Here is a 9244-nt window from a genome sequence, read left to right on the forward strand (position 1 = left end):
CAAAATTCTACAGTGACATAAATGCGATCGGATTTGAATTCAGCGTGTCAAAATCTACGAGAAACAATGTATAACATGTCATTTAAAAAATCCAATTGTTCATGGTATTGGATAAATCTCGATCTTGTCGAAATATGTCAAGTTTAACATAAATTTTCAGGATTAAAAAATGTTCGTACCACATTTTGTCTATTCTTCAACAGTTTTTAACGTAAAAAAGAAATCATCGTTTAAATTCAGTTCCATCAAAAGTTCTTTGATTTTCACATAACCTCGTCACTTTGCCCGCCGTGCGACGCACGCACACACACACACACACACACACACACACACATCTCCGATCAAAATCAACTCGCGCTTCCGTGAAATTTTTACGACCGTTGCTCGCTCTGTGCTCTTTTACCTTGTTATCCGCGGCAAAAAGTATTTCCTTCGCATGATTGAGCCAGCGTGATCGTTATAGTACGGATCTTGCGCATTCATTACTCTCTGATGAGCGTGGTTCTCGGCGATTTTAATGTTTTGCATCTCATCTATTTGTCTTTGTCGTAAACGTATTAGTCGCAAACGGTCGGGCAAAGATGATCTCGGTTATTAATTTTTCGAGCCGCAAAACACGATCCTTACCTCTGATTGTAGTACACGAGGAAGGAAACAGGAAACCTTTATAGATCATTATTCTAGAGTAAATAGTTTCCAGAAGAATTAAAGCGATCGATTTTACGGCAGCCGCGAACAGGCTCGCTGCGAAGTGCTCTCGAACATTACCATAAATAGTATGAGGATCTTTATGTGAGATACAATTGGTTGTGAGGAGTAATGGTGTTTCTGGCAGAATTGTGTTTCGAGCTACAGTAAATTCTCCTTAATTGACCCTCGGTTTGGAAACCAAAATAGAAAATTTGGAAAGAGTTGGTACAATGATTCAAATTAATTACAGCGGACATTGCAAAATATTCTAATTACAGCGAAAATTATCGTCAAGTAAAGAGATTCGAAATCGCTTGAATCGCGGCGATTGTTTCGCTGATAACGATCTAACAAATTGTCCCGAATTGACCAGTTTCTAAACAAAAATGGACAATTTGGAAAGAGTTTTTATAATTGCCGATTGTCAATAATTATAAAAACGAGCCGCAAAACTCGAATGATCGTACTTACTCTTCCCAAATTGTCCATTCTTGTGTACGAGCTGAGAGTCAATTAGGGAGAATTTACTATATTCGGTTTCGAAGATTTATTTCACCAATCCTTTCAGCGCTGAATAAAACGAAAAATTATACCTAGAAGAAATATTTATTTCGGTACATTAATTTTGTGATTTGATACTATTTTCTGATGTCTGTTTTATCGTCCAGTTGGTTGACTGCTAGTTGATTAGAGTGCTTACTAACTCTTTCGTTATACATTATTATTTTACTCCCTATATTCTACTTCAAATATTTTACTAGTTATATTTTACTCTGTTTTTACTGGTGATATTTATAGATTATTTTTTATTATATCGTTCGTAACAGACCATGGGGCGTTTGTTATCGTGCGTAACACTTTTGCTTGGAATCTTTCCAATATTTCTATGTTATAATTCGAAGCTGAGCCCCATAACTGACCCCCATATGTCCAGATCGGTTTTAACATGGATTTATAGAGTAACAGTCTAGAGAGGCTTTAGATTTCCGCGCCAGCAGCCAGTACACTTTTTGTAATTTAAGACCTTGTTTTCTCTGGTTCCAAATGCATATTTTCCGAGTTAGTCTATGATCGAGGTGCATACCCAAATATTTCACTGACTCAGCTTGCGGTATTTGCTTTCTGATTAGCCTCACGGGTGGACATGTCTCTTTGCGTGACGAAAGCGTAAATGCTTATGATTAAAGCGCGACAAGCCGTCAGATTTCTTTAGATTTAAATAAGCACATAATGTTATGTTAAATTATCAAAATATGCGAACCACTGGACGAGTCTGTAAAATTTATCCCTTTGCAGTCGAAGCTATTTTAATTCGAAATCCAAAATATGTTTTCTAATCTATAGTATTTCCCTCTTATATTATTTATTACGATTATTACTGTTTATATATATATATATATATATATATATATATATATATATATATATATTATTATTATTATTATTATTATTATTATTATTTATTGCGGCAAGTACAATACTTGCAATTTTAACCATTTTTTTTATTAATTATAAACGAATCTGATATTGTTACAATTATTTTGAAAAATGGTGTAACAATTTTAATGGCGCCTCAGCGTCGCCACTCGAGTGCAAAGGATTAAAAATATGGTAAAAAACGGGAAAGAGCATTTTTCGAACATCCCCGATATTCGAAAGATTTAGAAAACGCATTATTTCAATTTTCGTTATAGGCTCAGAGATGAAAGAACTTAAATAAATATAATTTTTTAACTCTGTCATCGCCCCAATCAATTGCAAATTTTTTGAATAATATTTTAACTATTATCCAGGTTATTTATATAGCAATTTATATATCATTTATAATTATTATATATTAACTAGACATATCATCTAACAAAGTTCAAGTCACTTGGTTCAATTTTGAAGAAAACTTATTGTTTTCAACAGTGTCCGATTATTTTCGTGACCGCGCGTACGCGTGACAGCGGTTGGGAACGCGTTGAAATCCCTTTTTAAACAGGAGCGTTAAATAACAATTGATTTCATCTTACATCTAATATTATTAACGTTTCCCATTTCATCCACAATTTTTCTCAGCAATTCGTTCGCAAGCACGCAAACACCGTCTTCGCGTGCAAAAATTCTGTTTCCCAGCGAAGATCGAATCCGCACAGCCCTGAAAACCTTGGAGTCGTCGCGTTAAAATGATTTTTTTTCGAAACGAACGTATCGATTTTTGCGAAGGTCGTTCACGTTCGCGTGTTATGCAAATTCCGCGCGGTCGCGAAACGCTTTGCGATCGATAACGCGTTTTTCAACGTTTACGAGCGCACCGGCGGGCACCGTGCGCATGAAAATGCAAGAAAACCGGCGAGATATCATCGGGGAAAACGGGGTTCCGCGGTCGTAAGTCAGAAAATCGAAGCCGGCCAGGACGAGGCACGTCGCTGGCTCGTAATTACGGCGAATGCAAATTACCGCTGGCTCGCCGACACGAACTGGTCCAACGTGTCATTATTGTTTATTAGCGCGGGCGCCCGCTGCTTTTATCGGACGCGAGATGCAACGTCGTATTAAGAACAACCGCGGGACCATATACGCACCCGTCTCGAACAATAATCCCACGCTCCAGTCTCGTCCGATTTTCCTTCGAGGCGGCGGTCGAAACGAAAATTGGCCGGGTAATATGGAACACCTTATTTTAAAAGCTTTGCCAAAATTGGAGGAACGAATTCGTGCATGAAATGAGTCATCGTTAATAACCGGACATTTATTAAAACGTTGTTGCGGAGTTTTAAGCGCGTAAAATATACAAGAAACATATTTGGTACTTACGGTCGTACGCTCGGAAAATATCTGTGTCCACATAAAAATGTTCGACATAGATTTATCGCGTACGATATTATCTGAACTAGTGTAATGGATGTTTATCAATCTTATTTTAATTGATAAATACTTGATTTATGATGAATCGCTGTAATTGGTATTACAATGAACAATAAGTTATATTCAATTTGAATGTTCACGTTTGTCAGTCAATATTAATTCATATGCCAAAATTGAAGGTTCCGCATAACCTGGTTCTTTTTCAATATTACCGCTTACTATACGTTCAATTTTGTATTCGTCGTAACTACTGGGAACGATTCGTTATTCGATAACGCAGTTGATGAATCTGTATGATGTCTGTGAAGGATGAAACCAATAGTTTCCGATCTCTTTGTCGTGGCCGGGAATATTTGAAATTTTGAATATATTTAAGATTTTTTTAATATTTTAATATTTTAACCCTTTGCAGTCGAAGCTATTTGAACTCGAAATCCAAAACATGATTTCTGATCTACAGTATTTCTATTTTATATAATTTATTGCGATTTATGCATATGAAATTGAGCCTATTGGCAAGTACAATGCAGTTTTAATAGTTTTTTTTTTAATATAAACGAGTCTGATGCTTTTAGAATGATTTTGAAAAATAGTATACCAATTTTTAGTGGCGCCACAGAGTCGCCACTCGAGTGCAAAGGATTAATATTTCAAATTTTGAACAATTTGTGTCCAATAGAAATACGGATGTATGTATACAGGGTGAATCACAAATTAGTCCCCACGATTTTTCATCAGCCCCTTCCGATGTTCTGACAAAAAATAGTTTCCTACCAAAGAGTTAATTAGTATTTAACTTACAATTGCTTAAGTGTAAGAACAAATTGATTTTCGATAAAAAAGCAAGGTCACCATTATATTTTTAAATGAAATTAAGTAATTTTAACTTCACAGTATTGAGGGCGGTGTCGAAACGAATTCAACAACCTGCTACACGATGACCTTCCGATGACATTAAGGGAAAAATTACCATGAATCGATTGCAACAATTGTTTGAAATAATTTGGCGATACGTAACACCAAGGCTTCGCATTCCTTTCGTCATCTTTGAAATTAAAAAGGTAACAAAATACAAATTCTTTATCTGAAATGACTACTATTTCGAATGGACCGATATAATTATTATTTTCAAATAACAACGTTAAAATTCGAAATCGATTACTTCAAATAGCTATGCATCTCTTATTCTCATTCGAAATAAAACTTGTTCACATCTGTGTCCTTTGCGTCTGTGCACTAAAGTTGGAGTAGACTGTTAGAAGAAAAAGATGAATCACGATCATACATGAGAATGGGCGCCGGTTGAACGCGACACGCGAGTGCCTATTCTTAAGAATCCCTATTGATATGCAAACTCAGCTACGGCGTGGCGCACGCTAGATAAGCCTTATCACAAGCTGGCCTATCTACATATACTTACTTACACTCGGCCGTCTCTCGGTTCGTGCGAACAGCTTCGCCTAGCGCCGGATCCGACGATTACGTTAATTACGTATCATAATTAACAATCGCGTTATCGTATTCAAGCGATTAATAGACATGCACCGCAGTCGGAAAATCTCAATCGAACCTGTTGGAATTTCAACGATGACCCACCTAACAGTTTTATGGCCCCTTGCGAGGGTGAGCCGTTGCCTACAGAGGCCCAGGTGGGCCCAGACGACAGTTCAAAAGTAGACACCGAACCGTGAGGTTGCCACCTCGGGATTTTCACCAACACCAGATTTCTGTATCTCTGTAGTTTTGCAATATATCACCATCACTTATTTTACTGGATACGCGAATGTTCTGGAGTGGAATTTGTAACTCTAAATAAAGTGCTTTTGAGTATCCTTTCATTCTACAACAGAACCTTCCTGATTTTTCAGAATACGACAAATATCTCGATGCAAGAAATCGAATTGTAACTAGCGTCGACTAACCGAACTACGATTTCACGAATCAGCTTTTCCTCGTCTGGCTATCTGCATCTGACAGTCTTCGATGATTCAGAGAATAATTGAAGAATGCTTTAAAAAATAGATTTGATTCATAGCAACTGTATATGTATAATTACTATATTGCAGATCTTCGTGCAAAATAAAAATAATTTAAATTAATTGCAAGAGATATAAATTAGACGAGAAAGTCTTTCCTGTTTTAATAATTGCGATAAGTTGAAAATAACGTAACACTATCCTTAAATTCTTGTAACATCTTCATAATTTTTGACTCATTTTTGTCATAAATGCATCAAATCCTCAGTCTAATAATTAACAGTCTAATTAACAGACCACGAAATTTTATACCAAAAATAAAGATATTCTACACTAATTGCACAAAGGTGGAGCTTCGGAACTCGACCATTTTAATGTGTTGAAAACAATGCAACATCGTTTCAATATTCCTTAATCGTTTTCGTTGTTTTGTATTTGACCTATTCGATTTTTTCATAAATGCATAAAATCCACACTCTATTAATTAATTGTAGTATTTATGTATGTACATATATACATATTTATATTTAAATAATCTTATATTTAATAAGTAATTGTCGGTGTGATTCTTATTTCGTTACAAACTGCGTAAGTATACGGGTGCTTTATTATTTAAACAATTCGACTCTTAGAACCAACCTCTCAGTCTGAATTAGTTCGGATAATTGACGTTCTCCACTAGAGTTCCTTGTTCCTAAAATCAGTGTCTGGAATCGTGCACCTGTAGGTTCGAATTTCTAGGCGCGAAAAAGGAAGAAGATTGTCGGGAACGATTTGACGAGACAGCCCGCCGAGAAAGTACCGTTACAGTAATTACCGGCGGATTATGTTTCCTATTTCCGTTCCCTTTTGTTCGTCGAGCAAAAATTCCGTACGCGTAGAAACTTCACAGTTCGATGAATTTCGAGACGAGCTTCATAAGTGTAAAATCGGTAAATTGTCGAGGAGTATCTGGTATGCAATTGTTCGAATTATCGAAACTATATCTGGTTTTTAAACCTGAGGATAATGTAACAGGTCGGAAACAGGAAACGAGGAAATAGAATTTCGAATATTGAAGCAAATAAGTAATAATTTATTATTTCGATTTTTATTTTTATTTTTATTTTGTTTATTTTAACTTTTATTTTTATTTTTATTTTGTTTATTTTAACTTTTATTTTTATTTATTTTCATTTTTATTTTGTTTATTTTAACTTTTACTTTTATTTATTTTTATTTTTTTTTTACTTTCACTTTTATTTTTACTTCTATTTTTACCTTTATTTTTATTTTGACTTTTATTTTTACTTTTATTTTTATTTTTATTTTGACTTTTATTTTTACTTTTATTTTTACTTTTATTTTTACTTTTATTTTTATTTTTACCTTTATTTGTACTTTTATTTTTATTTATATTTATATTTTTATTGCTATTTGTTACTCTCTATTTTTTGTCTTCTATATAAAAAAAGGATCCTCTTCCGTTGATATCAATAAAGAAACTAACTAATTAGTCACCAAATGTTTCATCAGCCTATAGAAATTTTTGAATCGAATTTTCCGTGCTTATGGTTAAAGCTTGCAGCTCAAGTATCCGAGATCAGTCATGGAAATGAAGTTCGGATCGTTAATCAATCTGTGAGAAAAATTCCCCTTGGTTATCGATTAACCCAGTCGGCGAGCTGTATCAAGTTATCCGCTATCGCGTTATAATGCTTGTAGGCAAGATTCGTACCACCACGACGCGCGGAACACTTATGTATCTGACAACGCATTGATATTATCGGCGCCGAGTCTCAGAAGAACACCGGATGTTTTCAAAATAGCGTGTCTCGTACACATTGGGCAACATATGGCCTCAAAACAAGTTGGATAACGACATTTCCTCGAGCGAATGACAATATTTGATTGACGTCAGTCAGTCGTTAACGGGAAACCTAATTATAGCGAAAATTATCGGCACGTAAAGACGTTCGAAATCGTTTGTATCGCTGTGATAGTTTCGCTGCTAACAGTCTAGAAAAAATCAACGATAAGTGCAGCAAATTCTCCCCAATTGTTCTTCAGCTTCTAAACAAAAATGGACAATTCGGGAAGAGCAGATATGGTCATAGTCGTCGATTGTCAATAACTATAAAAACGAGACGCAAGACTCGAATAATAATAATAATCGTAATTTCTCTTCCCAAATTGACCATTTTCGTTTACAAGCTGAGGGACAATCGGTTTACAATGTTTACAAGTAACACAATTTCACGAATCCTCGCTGATTTAATAAAAGAATTGAACCAAGTAAACGAAGCTGTTCGAACAAAACGAGAACCAAGAAGTTCAGATACCTGGTATTTATTAATTTTCAAATCTGAACGAATAATTCCGTTATCTAAATACGGATGAAACGACAGCGAACGTGTTAATTACTTAAGTGAAGTTGTCAAAGCATGTCGTAGGCGTGTATAGCTTATAGTCATCGTGTTAATGTGGTATACCAGTATTGGATAGCTATAATCTTCTAAATTGGATCGTTTCAGCATACTTTCAAGAATAGACTAATAACATTCATAGTTAATTGCGGATACGTTTACGATTAATTTGAAAAACAATCGTTTATACAGTGATGAAAATTGCTCGAGTCGAGAAGCGATAAACGTGGGGCTACTTATTTGTAAACAGTGCCGCATATAAGTAATTTTCTAATGAATTGATCTTAACACTCGAACGGCGAACTTTTTCGACATAAATACATATAACTCTGTCCGTGCCAAGAATCATTTATATTAGGTCTACCGGAAAGTTCTGTCTGATAATGTCATTGCAAATTTCGATAGGTATGCACATGTTTATTTGAGACATATATTTTTGAAAAATGTTGCTCGCAAATTGCCATCACGCTGGCAAGAGGTCACAAGTTACGACGGAAATTATATTGTACAATAAATATTACTAAATTTATGACAAATCTATTATTTCCTTTCATTTCTTAAACGGACAGAACTTTCCGGTAGACCTAATAACTTTATTTAACAAATATTCTGCAACATATTTTTCGAGGAACAGCTTTGTTAGTTTTATTAGGAACCTCAATGAGACAAGGGAAAATTTAAATTAATTATAAGAAACTAAACAGTCGAATAACAATATTTTATACTATAGGTCCAAATGTACCCGAGCTCCGCCGAGTGTTGAAATCCGAATTCCGTACTATGGAACATAACACATTCTACATCTTCAGATAAAATCTGAAGTATTGTATATATATAAACATGTTCATAATTCATCCGAAGTAAACTGTATCGAAATGTGAGATATCGATTCCTGTAACGAATGAATGTTCCTATAAGAAATAATGAGACTCTCAGAAACAATAATAAAGAACAATCGAGGCTTTCTGAAAGTAACAATGCTGTCGTTGCCCTTTAACCGTTCGACATTGACTGTTGCACTGGTAGTTACGTATTTTATTGATTTACGTTATATTTGTAACTAGTGCCACAATCACTTGGCATGAAAGAACAATTATAGTGGTCGTCGACTGTTCTAAATAGATTGTAAAGTGACATGATATGGATGAATTAGGGTGACCTGTTCGTTGAGTAAACATTGAAACTGCGTGTTTTTTTTTTAATGATCGTTATTTAATCTCATAATTTTGCTATAAAACTCATTGTGGTTTCACTCTATGGTTTCTCATTTTACTATAAAACTTAGAAAGATACTTTAATGTGAAATGATCGAATAAATTATAC

At 34.8% G+C, this 9244-nt stretch overlaps 1 long non-coding RNA gene across 1 annotated transcript; it reads left to right on the plus strand.

Moving 5' to 3' along the window:
• Nucleotides 1-2993: 2993 nt before the first annotated feature.
• On the plus strand, nucleotides 2994-5368 carry LOC143259860 (uncharacterized). Its single transcript, XR_013033874.1, has 2 exons — nucleotides 2994-3335; nucleotides 4435-5368. It is a non-coding gene; the product is annotated as an uncharacterized LOC143259860 (long non-coding RNA).
• Nucleotides 5369-9244: the final 3876 nt, after the last annotated feature.

The sequence above is a fragment of the Megalopta genalis genome, chromosome 7 (genome assembly GCF_051020955.1).
Source record: "Megalopta genalis isolate 19385.01 chromosome 7, iyMegGena1_principal, whole genome shotgun sequence".
In the NCBI taxonomy this organism is placed as follows: domain Eukaryota; kingdom Metazoa; phylum Arthropoda; class Insecta; order Hymenoptera; family Halictidae; genus Megalopta; species Megalopta genalis.